The sequence below is a fragment of the Choloepus didactylus genome, chromosome 6 (assembly GCF_015220235.1).
Source record: "Choloepus didactylus isolate mChoDid1 chromosome 6, mChoDid1.pri, whole genome shotgun sequence".
NCBI classification, from domain to species: domain Eukaryota; kingdom Metazoa; phylum Chordata; class Mammalia; order Pilosa; family Megalonychidae; genus Choloepus; species Choloepus didactylus.
The window spans coordinates 78,600,067-78,619,788 of record NC_051312.1 but is presented as its reverse complement, the minus strand read 5'-3'; the positions used below and the strand labels follow the sequence as shown (position 1 = coordinate 78,619,788).

Sequence of the window (19,722 nt, the reverse complement as noted above, 5' to 3'; positions counted from 1 at the left end):
CCTCATCCAGAATATTTTGGATCATGAATAAAGATCAGAAAATGGTTATATTTTGCACAGGGACTTTTGAAGTTAGGATGAATCTTGCATTTATGAAATATTTTAAATTGAAATAGCCCAATCATTCATTCAATCCCCAAATCCCAAACTCATTAACAAAGCTGTCTTGGGAAAGCTAACCCAGAATACCTAAAATGTTTGCAAATTCCTGAGCTATATCCAATTAAATCCTATCTAACCATGCTTAAGCATGGAAAAGGGAGTATCCCTTTAGATACCCTTGAGATTAGAATCCAACAAAGCTCCCCTATAAGCCAGATTTTGTTGTCTTTCTGAATGTCCCCTTTTTAGTACTAAAGAAAGAGAATTTGTTAAGTGATTTTGTTATAGAGCAACTAGCTTGAGTTTATTTATTTATTGTGAATTAATAGTTTGAGGCAATCAAGGGTAAATCCTGAGATGAAATAATTTTGTAAACAGTGTTAAAATGATAGGTTCTGGGGTTCCTGGAAACTGTGGGACAGATTCATAGAAAAGGTATCATATCCTTCTTTAACCCAGGATAGGACAAACATATAGCAAAGAATGCGGTCCATCTGTTATCTATGAAGAATAGCAGAAATGAGGAATAATTTGAGATGTTATTTCAAAAAAGAGATGTTATATAAATAATTTGGGTTGCTGAATCAGAAGTAATATTTGAAGAAAGACATTTTTCTCTTCTGTTATCTAAAGGAGATCTGCCAGAGGTAAAACAATCAATAAATTGAGCAGAGAAGGACCATTTACAGTTCATGTTGGAAAATATTTATTGACTTCCTGCTATGCGTCAAGCCTTAGTTTAAGCAATTTAGATAGATAACTTGAGAAGTCTTGAACCATGCTCTCACAATATAGCCAGGAAGATATACACAGAAAGATGAATGTGAATAAAATAATATATTATAGTAAGAAAAAAAAAAAAACAGAAAATTTCCTTTGGTAGGATTGGGACAAAAAAGCTCCATGGAGGAGGTAAAATGGAACAAAGACTTAATTATATTTTTACAAAGAAGTACAGACAGTTTACTCCAGGTGGAGAGAGGAGGATTTATGAATTGGGAACAGGATATAAAATGATCAATAGCCCTGCTTCATGGGGTGAGTTCATCATTTTGCCATCCAGGACTTGGACTGTGTGGGCCTTATACAACTTATTTCAGATTGTGGACATTGATGACTTTACCTTTGACTGAACAATGTCTAGGTCACTCCCAAGTCCTACCTAGAACATGAAATCATAGAAGTTTTATTGTTTATCCAAAGTAAGGAAACTGATCTTGTTTTCCCCACTGATTTTCCAAGAGGCATTGCGAGAATTGGTGCCCTCCTGCATACCCAAACATACATATTTCAAAATTAATAACCAATGTACAAAACCAGTCACTTATTCATTCCGTAAGTATATGCTTATCTATTCTATCAACATTTATTCAAAGATCCTGCAATCTTTACCCAGAGTGGTGATGAGTCTGAGCTCCCTCCTCTCTTCTTTGAGCTCACAACTTCTAATGCTCTGAAATGAACATATATGAAACAAGAATTTTCCCAAGTCTGCATCCTGTTACTTTATCATATCCCATGACCTTCCCACAGCTTCCCATCTTGTCCCACCATCACATGTCCTGTTACTGATGAGGATAAGGAAAAGAGATTCTCTACATCAGTGATTCTCAACCACCAGGTATGATTTTTCCCACTGGCAAGGTCTGGAGACATTTTTGGTTGTCATAACTGGGGGAAAGTGCTACTGGCATCTACTGACTAGGGATGGTGCTAAACACCTACAGTGAACAGATAGCTTCCTAGACCAAGAATTATCCAGTCTAAAATGTCAGTAGTCCCTAGGTTGAGAAATCCTGGCTCTATACCTATTCATTAGTTTTTTACCTAATTTCCCAGTCCCACTGCATTTGCTATTAGGAAAATACCTGAACTACACACTTATCTCATTTCTCAGCTTCTTTCTCATGTTATTCTTTGGTCCTATTGCAAACAAAACAAACAAACAAATAACTGTACCAGGATTGGCAACCATACTTCATGATGCATTAATTTATGAATTTCTTTGTTCAAAAATATATTTATTGATTTCATATACTAGGTCAAGAAATGTACTAGGTACCAGGAAAACATTGTCTTTGACCTCTTGATATTCATATTTGGTCCCTAATAGAAAAAGTGAGAAATGATAGATAAACTGATACAGAGTTTTCTTCTACATCTCACCCATGGCTGCATGTGTGGCACTATGGATACAAAGAGATATATGTACGTGCAGGAAGTTCTATGTAGCCATGTTAGTTTACGGGTATAAAATCTGCAATGCCCAAAGCTTGCCTGTATGTTCTATTTTCATCCTCTTCCCAACTGTCTTCATTACATACTTACTTGCTCATCCTCTGCCTATCTTATCTTACCATGAACTCATTCCCTATCTATCCATGCTACTGTTATGTAACACAGCCTTACCTCGATTTCCAAACATCTCTGAAAGTTTGGACTTTGAAAACATCATTTGGCATCTATTTGGGCCCACACTTTCCTCAACAAGGAATAGGCATTTACGTTGATACCTGCAGCCCTGGATGGACTGTAGTCTCCCCAGGTTTTTGGCACAGACTAAGTGACATTCACTAGAGAGCTCTCCAAAGAAATATCCCTTCCTACACTGGAACTATGGAGGAAGTGTCAGCTGCTATTTCTCTTCCAATAAGAGATTCTGTCTATTTCTTTTCTTTCAAAAATAAAAGTATGAGCTCCTGGTTAACACCTGGCTGTTAAAATGATTCTCTGCCATCTCCTTCACTGACATTGTTCCAGTTTGCTAATGCTGTTATTTTGCAAAACACCATAAACAGATTGGCTCTTATAAAGGGGGTTTATTTGGTTATCAAAGTTACAGTCTTAAGGCCATAAAACTGTAAGCTACGGCATCAACAATAGGGTACCTCCATGAGAGATGGCCAATGGTGTCCAGAAAATCTCTGTTAGCCCAGAAGGCATGTGGCTGGCATCTGCTTGCTCTCAGTTTGCATTTCAAAAGGTATTCTCCAAAATGTCAGCTTTCAATGGCCATCTTCAAAATGTATCTCTTAGCTGCAGCACTAAGTTCCTTCTGTTTGAAAGCTCTTTTATATGGCTCCAGCGATTTAAGTAAGACCCACCCTGAATGGGTGGGGTAACACCTCTATGGAAATTATCCAATCAAAGGTCTTGCCCTCAGTTGATTGAGTCATAGCTCCACGGAAACACTGAATCAAAAGGTTCCAACCAAATCAATACTAATAAGTCTACCCCCACAAGATTGTATCAAAGAACATGGCTTTTTCTGGGGGGCATAATATATCCAAACTGGCACAGACATATTAGACCAATCTTCCCTTGTTCTTTTTTCCTATAGCATGTGTTTTACAGCTTAGATCATGATATACCTATTTATCCCTTTGCCCTACTCCTTATGAACTATCTGGATGAAAGACTTTCTAAGGAAACAAAGACATGGAAATCCAACATTACTAAAGTTAGCCTAACTTTTTACTCACTATAAAAGTGGTTGTTTAATGATGATAGGAGCAGGAAAAGAGGCTGAACACCAGGACAGAGTGGAGCCATTCAGAGGCAAGGAAAGCTGCAGAATTTTTATAAAATTATCAGCACTAGGAGGCAAAAATTAGTTTGGGGGGCTGCAAAAGCAGCCAGAATTCAAGGAACCAAGATCCCAGATGAAAATAGGTACATGAAATGAGCCCCAAAATTAACACGACTCTCTTACTAGAATTATTTCCTGATTCTTAAACTGCATAGGAGAAGTTGAAAACACAAATGAAAAGAAGAGCATAATTTTGGCAGTCTTGTGGTGCTAAGGAGATAAAAATTATTGTTCTGGACATATCAAGGAGGATGATGCATAATAAAAACTCCTGGAGCTACAGATTGAGCCTTATAAATATTGTAATTCTTACAGAGCTCAGACCTTGATAGCAGTGATGTAATCTGCCAGAGTAGAAGAGAAACATTCTCTTTAGAAAAATAATGTCTTCAAAAACTTATACAATTTTCAAACAGATTATCTGTCCTTCAATAAAAAGTGACCAGGCAAAACAAGAAAGGATACAAAGTAAATAAAACAGAAACCTCCCCACAAGACAAACAGACATTGTAGTATCATCCAGAGACTTTAGAATTACTGTCTTTAATATGTTCAAGAATATAGATGATGAGATGGAGAATTTCACAAGAGTACTGGAATCTACAAGATTAATCAAAAGGGAATTTTAGAAATGAAAAATACTAACAAAATGAGAACTCAATAGATGGGTGTAAGAGAATATTGAATATCCTTAAACAAAGCTTAGGGTTAGAAAACTATTACCTGTGGACCAAATTCAGCCCCTGACCTGTTCTCATCCAGCTAGAAAGTTAAGAATTCTTTTTGTATTCATAACAGTTTATAAAAGGAGAAGCATGTGTGACTGACATCATATGTGGTCCACAAAGTTTAAGATATTTACTAACTTTTGCAAAAAAGCTTGCCAACCCTTGAGTTATTCAGATTAAAATAAACAGGTAAAAATACAGTCAGAAAAAAAGAATTAAAAAACACAGACATGAGCACTAAAAGCAGGTGGGACAAAATGAAATCTACAAAATTAGTATGGTGGTTTAAAATATGGCTATAATTATTTGAGTCTCCTTCAGTCAAGTGTCAACAAAGTATAGAAATAACACTATGGGATTTCTGAGTTTAGGTCATAAATGGCCATGCATCTATATTGTGTTGTTAAGAACAAAAAAGCAGGAGGACGTCATCAATGTGGCAATGTAACAGCTACTGAAAACTCCTCTCCAGAGATTCAGTGAAAAAAGGACAATGCTGAATTATTTGAACTCTGGAGGAGGACATAGACTGGAGAAGGACCCTGAATTGAAGAAAGAGAAGAAATATCAGGTAGGAATCTTCTGTCCCAGACCAAGCAGTCCTGCCCTCTTCCCCTCAATTGGGCTCAATGCAGGAAAGGCACAGAATCAGCAGATGGGAACCCTCCCACTAGGGAGGGACATAGATTTTAAAATCTCTCACAGCAGGTGAGACATACACCCAATGTTTGAAGGCCTGGGGAATAGGGGAGAACATTTCAAGGACCAGGTCAGCAAGGGACAAAGAGACTGAGAAAATGTGGAGAGACTGTGTTTTCAGCCCTGGGTTTGAAAACCCTTCCCCTACCCTAGAGGGAAATAACAACCAGCAGCCATTCCTTTTGGGATAGCTGGAGCACTGGGACAGCTGAGGGAATATTCTGTCACAGGTGTAGCCCCACATCAAGCCAGATTTTGGCTGGCAAAGTGAGGGCATAGGAACCTTGCAGTTGCAGCTCACCTATGTAGACACAGCCTGTACTCAGAGGCAAAGCAGCCTCTGAAGACAATTAAGTTACTGAACAGCACCATCTGCTGTACAGTCCAGAAAGTGCAAGGGAGTAGAAATCACTTTTAAAAAGATTCTTCAGACCATTTATTAGGACCACAGGAGCTGGTTTACATACACTGCACAGAAACCCAGCCTGGTATGGGCTGAGACATATGGACAACATGACTGTCAAAGCAGGGCTCTAAAACCAGGTCTTGCTAACTGGCAGTAAACAGAGCACCATTGGAAGCCAGCAGACCTATATTACCACACACAGTGAACATGCTGGGGAACCAAGTGCCTACCACCCATACCTGTGGTATGCCACAGTGGGTGCCTGATTTGGGGGAAAAATTGGGGGGCAGATGCAATCTAATAACTGGCCACTGAGAGAAACAATGAAATACAGAGATCAAAGAAGCCCACAGGAAAACCCAAGGCAAAAGAGAGAAAACAGCCTCACCAAAATAGACTAATCAAGAAAATCAGATGCCTAGACAGCAAAAAGTCACAAGCCACACCAGGAAACACAAAGATATGGCTCAGTGAAAAGAACAAATTAGCATCTCAACTGACATTCAAGAAACACCTATTTATAGAAGTTCAAACAAATACTCTAAATCAATTCAATGAGTTGAAACAAAATGTACCAAAAAGAAAAGAAGGCTATAAAGAAGATGCTGGGTGACCATAAGGAAGAATTTGTAAGCTTGAAAAAACAAATGGCAGAACTTATGGGAATGAAAAGCAGAATATAACAGATGAAAAACACAAAGGAGACATAACAAGAAGAGACTTGGAGAGGTAGAAGAAAGGATTACTGGACTAGAGGACAACACATCTGAAATCCTGCACACAAACAAACAGATAGGGAAAAGAAGGGGAAAATATGAGCAGGGAACTGAATGACAACATGAAGCACATGAATATATGTGTTATAGGTGTCCCAGAAAGAGAAGAGAAGGGAAATGGGGCAGAAAGAATAATAGAGGAAATAATAGAGGAAATTTCCCAACTCTTATAAAAGACATAAAATTATATGTCCAAGAAGTACAGCATACCCAAACAGAAATGATTCAAATAGACATACTCCAAGACACTTAATATTCAGATTGTCCAATGTCAAAGACAGAATTCTGAAAGCAGCAAGAGGAAAGCAATCCATCTCATGCAAGGGAAGCTCAATAAGACAAAATGTGGACTTCTCAGTAGAAACCATGAAGGCAACAAGGCACTGGTATGATACATTCAAGATACTGAAAGAGAAAACCTTCCAGCCAACAATCCTATATCCAGAAAAACTGTCCTTCAAAAATGAGGGAGACTTTAAAACATTTTGAGATAAACAGACACTGAGAGAGTTTGTGAACAGGAGACCTCCTCTACAAGAAATACAAATGGAGTGCTACAGACAGATAGGAAAAGATAGGAGAGAGAGGTTTGGAGAACAGTGTAGAAATGAAGACATCAGGAAATAGAAAGAGGGTAAAGATCGGGCATTTGATGCTTAAGGAGTATAGAATGTTCAACAGGATTGATGGTATAGATCCAGAAATGGATAGCACAATACTGGGTGATCGTAGCACAATATTGTAAGTACACTGAACAAAGAAGACTATGAATATAGTTGAAAGCATAAGTTTAGGGGCAACTAAGACATCAGAAGTAAAGATAGAAGATAAAGACTGGGATGGTACAGCATAGTGAAAACTAGAGTTGTCAATGATGGTGATTAAATGTACAAATAGAAGAATATTTTTACATTATGGAGAATAAATGAATTCAAATTTTGCAAGGTGTTAAAAATGGGATGGTATTGGGGAAAAAATACAATCAATGCAACCTAGAGTCTATAGTTAACAGTGACATTGTAATATGCTTCCATTGATTGCAGCAAAGGCAATATATCAAAGCTAAATGTTTATAAGAGGGGGGTATAAGGGAGATGTAATGGGATTCTTGGCTTTAGTGTTGTTGTCTAAACTTTTTATTGTATTTTATTTTTATTTTATTTTTTCTTTTATTTCTTTTTAGTTATCATTTTTTCCTTTCTTTTTCTTTTTTCACCCCTTCCTCTTTCTATGGGAATGTCCTCATATAGATAGTGGTGGTGAATGCAGAATTATGTGATTATACAAGGAACAATTGATTGTTTCCTTAGGAGGGAATGTATGGTGTATGAATAAAACTGTCTAAAAAATAAACAGAGGGATACAAGTGCTGGAAAAATGTGGAGAGAGGGATGTTCCTAATCACTGCTGGTGGATGTAGAATGGTACAGCCCAACTGGAAGGCAGTATGGTAGTTCCACAGGAAGCTAGGTATGGGTTTGCCATCTGGTCCTGCAATCCTGTTTTTGGGTATATACTTGGAAGAGCTGAAAAGAGGAACACAAATGGACATTTGTACAGTATTCAAGATTCACAGTGGATGGAGGTGGCCTAAGGGTACATCGATTGATGAATGGAATGGGAAACTGTGGTGTAAACATACAATGGAATATTGAGCTGCTACAAGAAGGATTGAATTTGTGAGGTATGCAACTAGGAGAATGGACATTGAGGACAGTATGTTAAGTGAAATAAACAAGAAATGAAAAGACAAACATTATAATGTCTCACTAATATGGACTGACTATACTGTGAAAACTCTGAGAACTGAATCTGAGAGCATAGGTTATCATGGGAAGGCTTATTGTAAAGTTTCCTAAATAGTAAGCTCTTATAGCAGATACATCTATTCCTGAGTTGTAATGGCTATTTCTAAATTCCGAGATTCTGAGCTCTTCGTGTATAACCTGGTAGTTCCCCGGAACTTTGGGTACCTGTGTGACACCTGAGATTCAGAACCATAGTTCCAGTAGCTATGAATGTCAGCATTACCCCATATGGCAAATGTTAAGGAATATGAAAAAGAGATCAGATTTCAAGCAGAGATATGAATGAAATGGGCTTGGTTAGGACTAAGGTAAATCAGACTAAAGGATAAAGGACAATACTGATGGTGTTTTAAAACTTCAGCTTCTGTGTGAAACCAAAGGAAGAGATGTTTATTAGGTGCAAAATCTATATTGTTTGTAACACACTATACAATTTAACTTGTATGGTCAGTTTATTGAAATACCATAATTACATGGAACTTTGAATAGGGTGTGAAATATGGTTTGTTTATATAGGTTAGTGTGAAGCCCCAGTACATCCTGGAGTAATGTGGGCAGAGAATAAAACATATTTGCAAACCCCCTTGAGGGACTGGATGAAAATATGGAAATTTTAAACTTCCCCACCTGGGGAATTACTGATATTCTCACAAGTATTGTGGACTACCAATTTAGAAGGCCGAGCCCTCAGTCTTAGGGATTGCCCTTATGAAGTTTGTTACTTTAAAGGGAGACTAAGCCTACTTAAAATTGTGCCTAAGAGTCCCCCCTCCCCCCCCACCCAGAGAACCTCTTCTGTTGCTTAGCTGTGACCAATCTCTCTATGCCAACACTGCAGGTAAATTCACTGCCCTCCCTCCTACGAGGACATGACTTCCAGGGGTATAAATCTCCCCGGCAACATGGCACACGACTCACAGGGATGAGCTTGGCCCTCACATCACAGGATTGAGAAAGCCTTCTTGAACCAAAAGGGGTAAGAGAAATGAAACAAAATAAAGTTTCAATGGCTAAGAGATTCCAAATAGTTGAGAGGTCATTCTGAAGGGTATTCTTATGTGCTACATAGATCTGCCTTTTTAGTTTTTAGTGTATTGGAATAGCTAGAAGGAAATACTTGAAATTGTCTTAGTCTTCTTTGATACTACACCCCAAATCCATACCTTATTTTTCCCTAAAGGTTAATTGCAATGTAGAGTCTGAAGCTACACAAAAAAATTTTTATGCTCTGCTACATTAAAACTCATTGATCTATCTTACACTTAAATAAATTTTTTACCCATGAATCATTTTATAACATCAAGCATTTGTTATTTGGAAAATACTGGTCCACTAAGTTATGCAGGTCTTCAAAAGTTTTACAAAATTAATCATACAGTAAATAGTATACAGTATGTGAATGGCAAATAATGTCCTAGTATTTTTTTTTTATGTTGTTGGTGACTGTAGAGACCCCCCAAAACTTCTTGGGTTCCCAGAGGTCCATGGACCACACATTAAGAACTGTTATATTAGATGTTCCAGAGATAAAAGTGGAAGAAACTGGAGAGTGATCACTGATGACTGGTGTGCTCCAAAAAGGATATTATTTAACTGGGAGACTATAGCAGAGAGAGTACACATATGTGGCTTTCATTCCTCTGCTAGTTTTGAGCATTATTTATGCAGTAGACATGGTATACTTAAGTCCTGAGATCAATAAATGATGAAAAATAAATAAATATTCAAAAACAGTATAAGTGTTTTGAATCTTATATTGCATTTATTATTTGGGAGCCTATCATATGTTATACATAAACTTTATTTTCTATGTAGTTAGTCTGTACAACTTTTGAAAAAAATTATGTTTACTAAATGCTATTAAAATACTAAAAATGAATTTTTAAATTCATGGCTTTTTTTCTTAACCTGTATATGGTCATCAAAATTCTTTAATTATAAGTAAACAAATATGCATCCTCTTTTCAAAATAATTCTGTTTTTTGCTGATTTATACAATTTTTTGAATTATAAGTACATAAATCTTATCATAAAGGTATTCATAAATTGAATGTGCTTGCTCCGGAGTAATATGCTAAAAGGCAAAGGATAGGTTGGTTGAATGAAATTTAATTTTGTCTTCCTGATAAATGGGGTTTTCCTCATGATTTAATCCTGGCTTGAATACTACGTATCTGTGACTTTCTAATTCTCTGAAACTTACATGATCATTTTCTGCAACATATTAACCCATGCGCCAATCTCTGTTATAATGCTTATCTAAACTATAGTCTAATTACATGCTTATTTAACTATTTCAGTGACTAAATTTTCTTTCACTCTTTTACTCATGTTCTGCTAAGAATATGGTCCATTATACAAAATTCTCCATTATGATGGAGAATGTTTCTAGTTGTTTTTCCAATTGTTAGTACCTAACACAGGGCCTAAGAGATGTAGCTCATTCATTTAGACATTTAATAATTTTTGTTTCATTCAAAATTTATACTATGTTATGTTGGAACTTGAAAAGTTAAAAATAAACATATATATTATATAACCAATGCCTTCAAAGAAAACATTGTTTTTGCATTAACTAAACAAAACTATAAGGAAACTTATTACTATAGTGTATTATGATAATATAGTGTGTATAGATGACCAGGAAGATTGAAGAGGATTATGACAATGGATTAAAAACATTAACGATTCTCTCAAAGATTAAGAAACAAATCTTAGATATATTAGAGGGAAAGCTGTAGTGAGCACATATCAATGATCCAATCAAAAGTGATGATAGAATACAAAACAAAAGGCAAGTTGCCAATAATAAATCTAAATGAGCTATCAAATTCCCCGCTGTGGTTGCAAAAACGTACTTTGAGTGGGAAAATGCAAAAGATATGATGACCTACATGCATGAACATTTTCTTCTTTGTTTTTCATTGTATTCTTTCCATGTAGTTTCAGTTGTCAAGGATCAAGAGTTGGGGGAGTAAGCAAATTGAGGTTAGCCACAAAAATAGTGTGATAGTTTGCTCCCCAAAACAGTGGGTAAAGAAAGTGAAGAGTGCTGGAACATAGGTGATTATGATGGCAAATATATGAGCTGTGCAGGTGCTGAAGGCCTTCTGCCAGGCATCTGCTGATGAGAGGCTGATGACGGCTCGGAGGATCATAGTGTAAGACACAGAGATACAGCTGATGTCAAACACTCCAATCAGGAGGGCAACCATCAGACCATAGATGACATTGACCTTGATGCTGGCACAGGATAACTTCACCACAGACATGTGGTCACAGTATGTATGGGAGATAATATTGCTTTTGCAGAAAGGCAAACGCTTGACCAAGAATGGGAAAGGAATCATCAGCATCACACCCCTCAGGAAGTTAGCAAGCCCTGCTTTGGCAGTGACAGGATTAGTGAGGATGGTAGCATAATGCAGTGGGTAGAAAATTGCCACATAACAGTCCACAGCCATCAGCATGAGCACCCCCCAGATTCCAACACCTATGACCCATGGACAAGGAACATCTGGGCCAAAAAAGCATTGAAGTTAATTTCATTGATATTTAACCAGAAAATGCCCAGTGTTCTGGGTAGATTTGTGGTGCAAGTGATGAGGTCAACGAGGGAGAGCATAGCCAGAAAGAAGTACACTGGATGACGTAAGGACTCCTCATGATGAATGAGGTACACAAGGCTAAGGTTACCCACAAGGGAGGTGATATACATTGCACAGAGTGGAAGGGAGATCCAAATGTGTGCTTTGCAAACCAGGAATGCTATTAATAATAAAGGATTCTGGGGCCACATATGAACTGTTGGATACCAGCACAACTAATTCAATAGAGGATCTCTATTTATTCAGAAGTCTCTATCCTGAGGAGAAGGAATTGAAAAATAGAAGGTTCCACGCAAAACAAAACTAACATTTAGAATAAAATTACATTCATAACAGTACCAACAATTTTGAATGATAATGACTATGAAAATACCCTACTTATTGATCAGTGGTACACAGCATGTAGTATTTTAAAAGTTTTAAACAGTTTAAATGTAGTTTTTGAAAGCCATAAATAAAAGTTGTTAGTGTTTTCTTTCATCAAGTAGAAGAAGAAATTGAAGTACAAAGAGATTGAGTAAATGTTAAATATCATACAACGTGATACAACGTCAAGGCTAGAACTGGTATTCATATAAGACTCCAAATCTCATGCAGTCTTTAGTGTACATCTTGGCTGGACAGAACACATATCCTATGGCAGCACATATTGCAGTTGTATAATGACTGACCTGGAATTCATCTATTATATTACTTTATGCTGCAATATAAAATTGGAAGATTATGTTTATTTCTATGAAATAATACCTCATTGTAAAGACAGCTCCCTCTGTACCAGGTGTGTGACTTGCTGAGATTTACTTCACTGTTGAAGCCCCAGTTCTTCATTTATATTGCAAGGCTATTACAAGAATTCTTAAAAATAATAAGAAGTATATTTCACTACTAGGATAGGAGACTGGTGATTTGGAAACACTAATACATCAAAATGTATGTGAGATGCTATGTGTATATGAAATGCTAGGACAGTGGCCATTAATGTGTATCTAACTTAATTGTCTCCAGAAGGAAAAGGAAAAGAAAATTACCTTTCTCAAATACCCCATAACCCCCTTGATGTCATTGAGGATATCTATTTCCTTTCTATGTCTCCTGTCCTTACATACATCTTGAGAATCAGATTCATTAGTTTCTCCCTGTATTCCCCTCTCTGGGGAAATATTTCCTCTTTAATGACCACAAATATAAATAATATAAGGCAAATTTCTGACCATTAGTTTTATAATATAAACTATGTCACAATTGTTGAGTCCTCCTTCTAAATACATGCTGGATATTTCTCCCATAAATTTCCATGGACATTTTAAATTTGCCATACCCAAAACAATCCACCACTTCAGCCTCTACCCTCTGCCAAAATCATGCTCTAACTCTGAGTCTGTCTTTTGGATCACAGTACCATCATCCACCACATTATCCAAACTAGTATTTTTATAATCTTTGATATTTTGACTACAATTTTTATTTTGACTACAATAAAATTTTGACTACAATTCCTTTATAGGTAAGAATTTCTTGGTTGTTACTCCATCCAGATCACCTCAGGATGCCTGTTTTCTGTAGTCTGTCTTTGAACAAGAACTCCTATTTTTAACACAGAAATATTTCTGGTTATCAGACCTCCCTTTTTATCACTGTACCAGTTTGTATATTTTATGTCCCCAGAAAAAGCCATGTTCTTTGATGCAATCTAGTAGGTGCAGACATATTAGTGGGGATTAAGTTGGAATGATTGGATTAGGTCATTTTCATGGAAATGTGCCCCACCCAACTGTGGTTGATTACTCTGGTTGGATAATTTCCATGGAGGCATGGCCCTGCCCCTTCAACGTGGGCCTTCATTAGTTCACTGCAGCACTTGATAAGCTCCAACTGAAGGAGCAAGCTTGCTACAGCCAAAAGGGACACTTTGAAGAATGCACAGGAGCAGAGAGGGGAGCTTCAGCTTACATAGTCATTTTGGAGACGGCCATTGAAAGCAAACTTTCACTCCGGAGAAGCCGAGAGAGAAAAAACACCCCAAGAGCAACTGAGAGTGACATTTTTGAGGATCTGCAGCCTAGAGAGGAATATCCTGGAAGAAAGCCATTCTGAAACCAGAACTCTGGAGCAGATGCCAGCCACGTGCCTTCCCAGCTAACAGGTTTTCCGGACACCATTGGCCATCCTCCAATGAAGGTACCTGATTGTTGATGACTTACCTTGGACACTTTATGGCCTTAAGATTGTAACTTTGTAACCAAATAAACCCCCTTTATAAAAGCCAATCCATTTCTGGTATTTTGCTTAACGGCAGCATTAGCAAACTAGAACAATCACTATTCTCACTGTTTCACAGATCACCTAGACACATATACCTTCTTTTTTGCTTTGCCTGTTGTAATTTTCAGATCTAATTTGTTATATAGCATAATTTTGAAGATATTTTAATTGACTACTTGATAATCTTCAACATCTTTGAGAGTCAAGGAAAAATTCCTTGGCATGGCATTCAAGAAAGTAAAATTTCCTTTTATTTTTCCTCTCCCATTTTAATCTTCCCATATCCTTAAGCATGTAAATGTATCCTGGTTGCATGATGAATTATACAGTCACTGTATCTTGGTATGTCTTGCTTAAACATGGCTAGACTACTTGTGAATCCCAAAATACTGCATACAGTGGCTTTGCTCAATTTCTTTCCCCTATTTGTAAGTCTTTCTGCTATATACTTATCTTGATAGTCTTCTAAAACACTATGGTAAAATGTTACTTCTTTTGAGGAGGACTTTACATTTAAGATGAGCTATTATCACTAAATGCCCTGGCCAGGTTAAGGATGTTCAACTTGCTTGCCCAAAGCTATTAGTGTTTAAGCAGAATCAAATCCAGGTTTTCATATCTTCAGACCTCAGATATGTTCCTCTAAACCAAATCCATTGTAAAAGCAATTAAAGAAGACATCAAGGGCTGACAAGCTTTGGTGAGATAAGTAAGTGATGTCTCTTTTTTTTTTTTTTTTCTTTACTTATTCATTACTTTGCTTGATTGATTGCTTTTTTCCTCTGAAAGAATATGAGCCTCAGTGTTTCAAACTTGGGACCTATTCAATTTCTGCTACTTAGAGTTTCTCCCTCAACCAACATTTCAGTCATCTGATACAGCTTCCATCCTTCCATGGAAAGAGCAAGGGGACTGTGTGGCATTATTCATTCATTCTCTTTCAAAGGGGAGGAAACATAGTTAAAACAATTATCATTCAGGCTTACCATGAAATTCCACTGTCATTTGTTTATTGTCTGTGATTATAAGGAAGCAAAAAGGAGACAGACTTTAGAAATGTGGTAAAAGTAAAATAATGACAAAATTGCGGAGAGGAAATTACAACTCAAGGTTTTGCCTCTGTACTACATTGAGACTTTTTGAATGAAGCAGACAAAGAGACACACTGTACTACAAAACAACACAGCACACCACATACCAGTCACAATTTCCCTCTGTCCTCAGTAACAATAGTTTCCATTACCTAATGCAGGTTTCCAGGCCTCCAGGACCTCACGGAGAACATAGGGATTGATGTCATCACTGTTGCTTCTTCTGCTGTGTCCAATGGCTGCCACTGGCTGTTAAAAACAGAAAAGGGCTCCTTTGGAACATCACTTAATGCCAGTCCCAGAGCAACCAGGATGAGTCAGGCACTGTTTAGGGGCTAGGAAACTAGAGAAGACTCACTTTTTCACTTCCATTTTGCCTCTATGTTATATGCTTCTCAATTGATAGCCTAGAACAGCATTTTTAAAGGAAGTTAGAGACTAGGCCACAGAATAAAATCCTGTCAGGAACTTTCAACACCCAGGAGAGAATGTCAGTTCCCTGGAGAGTTGGATCCAGGATAAAGTTCTGAATTCTCTGCTATTGCTTCATCTTCTGATATACTGTTTTCCGGTCCTTTAATGAAAGGAGGTGCTAAAAATGAGCCTGTATGTCTCAAGTGTATGGGCTCTAAATTAAGTCAAACCAAATTCCATTAACCATCCTCCATTTGCTAGGCAATGTACCATTTGTCACTTAGCAGAAGGCTTCTTTGTGCATCCATTGTGATACTTTTAGATTTGTGTTACATGTAAGTAAGCAATTTGTATACAAACTGCAATACTTATCCAAATCTCTAGTGAAAAGCCAGCAACAGTATTATTTTTCTATATATTTACCAATGATTATTTAATGAATGCAGGAATTTTATCACATTCTTATAATGATCTACCAATTCAGTGTTACTATAGCCATTTTATCTAACCAAGAATCAGTATGTCCAACAGCTTTCCCAAAGAGACACACTGCGCCCTTTACACCAAATACAGGTGAGGCATATTTATATCAGTTTTAAGCCAAACTCAGTTCTCTTCTGGAAAGTCACCTTTCTTCCCTATTCTGCACTCAAACTTTCTCCCTCTTTCATGATGATGATAACTTGGGGGTGTGCTAGAAATATTTGTATATTTATCATATCCTTTTACTGATCTGTAAACTGTTTTAGTGTTTGGAGAAAGTCTGCCACCTATTTTGCCCCATGAATGAAAACAATACCTAGACAAAAGAAAATTGGTAAGTTGGTGTTTATTTGGCTCACTAGAAGTTCTATGACTAAACTGAAGAAGGGAAAGGGACTACAGAAGGTTGTGTTAATGACTTGGAGGGAGGAGGATGTACCTTGTCATCTTTCCTTCAGTTAACAGTGCTCAGGAACATTATCTAATTCTCTGTCTGTAGCATGGTACCACATATTTTAGTCTTAGAAATAAATAAGAGGACAAGAAATATCTATATTCTGAAGATTTTGAGAGCATTTAACTTGTCCCTTGCCCACACGAGAGCACACATCCATGGCCAGTTTTGTCTCTGCTTTGAAAGTATAATGATAATGACCTATTAAATTTTCCCAATACTAAGTAATCACCAGTAACATCCTCTGTAGGGCAGTGCCCCATGATCCTTGTGACACAGGGAGACTAGGACAATACTAGACTTTGTCATGCAATAAGCCTCGGATTGAATGGTCAGGAAGGCAGAAATCACCCCTTACCCACAATGAGGCTCCAGACAAGAAGGAATGTGGAAAGTGCTCATGCCAGGGAGAGGGCCTAAGAATGCATGTGAGGGCAACACTTTGGTTTTGCCTTATAGACCTCGAACCAGGAGTGCTCAGCCCAGCTGACTTCTCAAAGGGAACTGGCATAATCTCCTAAATCCTTAGGAGTACTGAGTCTTCTTGGTGTGAAACTGGGCTTGGGAATCATCAAAGAACCCAGGATTCTAAGGGAAAACATGATGCCAAGCTTTATATATTAAAATAAAACAAAACAAAACAACTGCCTCAACCATAGCTGGCCTCCAAAAGAGGGAAGATCACAAGAGAACTCCCATGCCACAGATACTCCATTCTATTAGGACTAGACGTTGGAAATTCTGGTCTAAGGCAATTCAACATAAAGGAAATATGTACATGTGTGTGAGAGCTTATATACTAAGGTTTTAGTTGTTTATTATTCTGATTCTAAAAGAGTAAATGTTGATTGATTGAAAAAGAAAAACAGTAACAATAAAGACATTTTAAGTAAGTCATACTTGTGAAACTCAGAAATGCCTGTTGTTAACATTTTGGTGCTTTATTTCCTTGTATGTGTAATATTTCTGAAAATCAGGATCATAAATGACATGGTATTGCATAACTAGTTGCTTACATTTAAAAATATAACAGGAACATTTCTCTCATCAATAACTCTTCTATAACATGAGTTCCAAAATCAGCATATTATTCTACTATATCACTATAATCTTTCCTTTACAGATTCCTCTAATTTAAGACATTAAGTTTATTTCCAATATGTTGTATTATAATAAGGTTATAATTAACATCAAAACATTCATGATTAATTCCATAAAGAAATTCAGATTTGGAAATGTTCAATCAAAAATATGCTAATTTTTAAAGATTTATATTGCCAAGTTTTACTAAGGAAAAAGTGCACCCAAATTGTCTACTCTTTGCCCTTGAAAACAAAGGCAAGTATACATTTCACTTCTTTCAGTAAGAGTCTCTAAGTGTACCTGGTCTTCCCCAGACTTTGGTGTCAAGGAATGGGGAGTCCGTGGAGACCGTAAGTAGATATAGGCGGGATCAGCCTTACACACAACAAGAATCAGGGATCACATATTACATTGGATTTCATGGTGTGGAAAAATGACTTCTTTACTTTTTGATGAATTGCAATTCTGAGCTAGAAGATTTTGAGTTTAATCCCATTAATTTTGAAATGCATTTGAATTTCTATTCAAATAAGGACAAATAAGTTCTCAGTCACTTATGCCTTCATTTACATGGACTTATTCAAATTACTTTCTTTAATTATTTATCTGAGCTATTCCCTGTCAAGCAAGTGGAAATAACAATGTGGTTATGAGTTAAAATAAAGGAGAGGGCTGTATCCCCCTGACATTAAAAAGTACCAAATGGAAGGCAGAACACATCATACTGAAGAAGAGTGGTAGAGGAAGAATTTCAACAAATTCTTGGAAGAAATTAAATAAAGCAGGATGGCGTTAACAAAAGAAAGGAAGTATAAGAATTTGCTCTCAGAATATCCCCTCAAGGGGAGCTGCAAGGATCATTAGATCTGATCTACTTAAACTCTGCTAAAGGAAGTCCTGTCAATAATGGTTAGATGTTCAGGTAATGGTAACAATGAAAAATTGGGTGACAATCAAAGTAATAGTAAAAAGTTATTCTGCAGAAAAACTGTCCCCATCTTCAACCTTTTCCACCTCTGTGTGCAGAAAACCAAGTGCTCTCTTAAGTCCAGGAAACATACACACACCAGCACAATAAGAATACCACAAACACATCTCTGTTTTTTAAATTGAATATAACACCTTACTCCCCAAATCCAATGAAGAAAAGAAACAAAAGCAAAATACATAACTGAGATTTTTCTCCAAATAAACTGAATGAATTGCCTGGGGTGAGTTATAACTTTTAGTAGGGTGTACCTGTCCCATACTGTAACTCCTCCTTCTTTTGATTATTTCAGGGAAACTCCAGGACAAGGGTTAGCCCTCTGCTCACGTTATCTAGAATGATATTTGCTAACTTAATCCTACTCAAACACGTGGTTACCATTCAGTCCCCTAAGTTTATGTTCAAACAGTAATGACAACAACAACAACAAAATAATTTTAAAGAGTTAGACATTGCTTCATTTTGAGACACTGAGGAACAGACTGGTGAATCCCAGAGGAGGGGACAAGAAATTGTTCATGTTTTTATTTTAAACTTTTGTGTAATATTTCTTGGCTATGTGTTAAATGCTAAACATAAATAGTCTTCTGCAGAGTGAATTAGTATGCTTTTTATTTCCTTTCTTGGTTTTTGCCTTCCTCATCTTTTGAAAATATTTTTTTCTTACATTGCTTTAATGCATCCTCAAATTTTATTTCAATGTCTGAAAAATATTACTAACATATAGAATCTCCCCTTTTCCCAAGGTAACTTCATTCTGGGGCTCCTCTAATCAAGCTTATTGCACTCTTGCACCTCTTTCAGAGTTGTGGGGATTCTTTCTTTCCTTTCCCATACCCAAGTCCTAAGTCCTGAATCCCATCTGTCAGCCTACTTTAATTTACTCCCTCATCTTGGGGAGTCCATCCTTAAATAATTTTCTAGGAAAAATTTCTACACAGGTCAACTTCATTTTTCCATATCTAAAATAGCTTTGCTCTTTTCATATTTGATTGATTATTTTGGGTTGGGCGCAGAACTCTAGGCTAACGATTATTTTCATAATTAAAGAAATACTGCCCCATTGTCCTCCAGCATCAAAATTTACCAGATGGTGGTAGCTTACCTTTTACACTTTAAATGTGACCTGCTTTCCTTGACATCTGAAGGCTTGTTTTCTACAAGGAAGTTTTATTATCTTTATGATTTTTAATTCCACAGTGGTATATCCAGGGTCTGTCCTTGTTAAATA

At 36.9% G+C, this 19,722-nt stretch overlaps 1 protein-coding gene and 1 pseudogene across 2 annotated transcripts in view; both read right to left on the bottom strand.

Annotated features, from left to right (window-relative positions):
- The window catches only part of LOC119537709 (olfactory receptor 52E8), a 46,329-nt gene that overhangs the window by 1,809 nt on the left and 24,798 nt on the right, over positions 1 to 19,722 (bottom strand). Inside the window, exon 2 of one of the 2 annotated variants that reach the window (XM_037840251.1) lies at positions 15,222 to 15,318. The gene's annotated coding sequence lies outside the window, so the exon portion shown is untranslated. Of the gene's footprint in view, positions 1 to 15,221; positions 15,344 to 19,722 lie in introns of those variants that run through there. The other variant, XM_037840250.1, reaches the window with a different exon arrangement.
- LOC119537015 lies at positions 11,061 to 16,683 on the bottom strand (annotated as a pseudogene).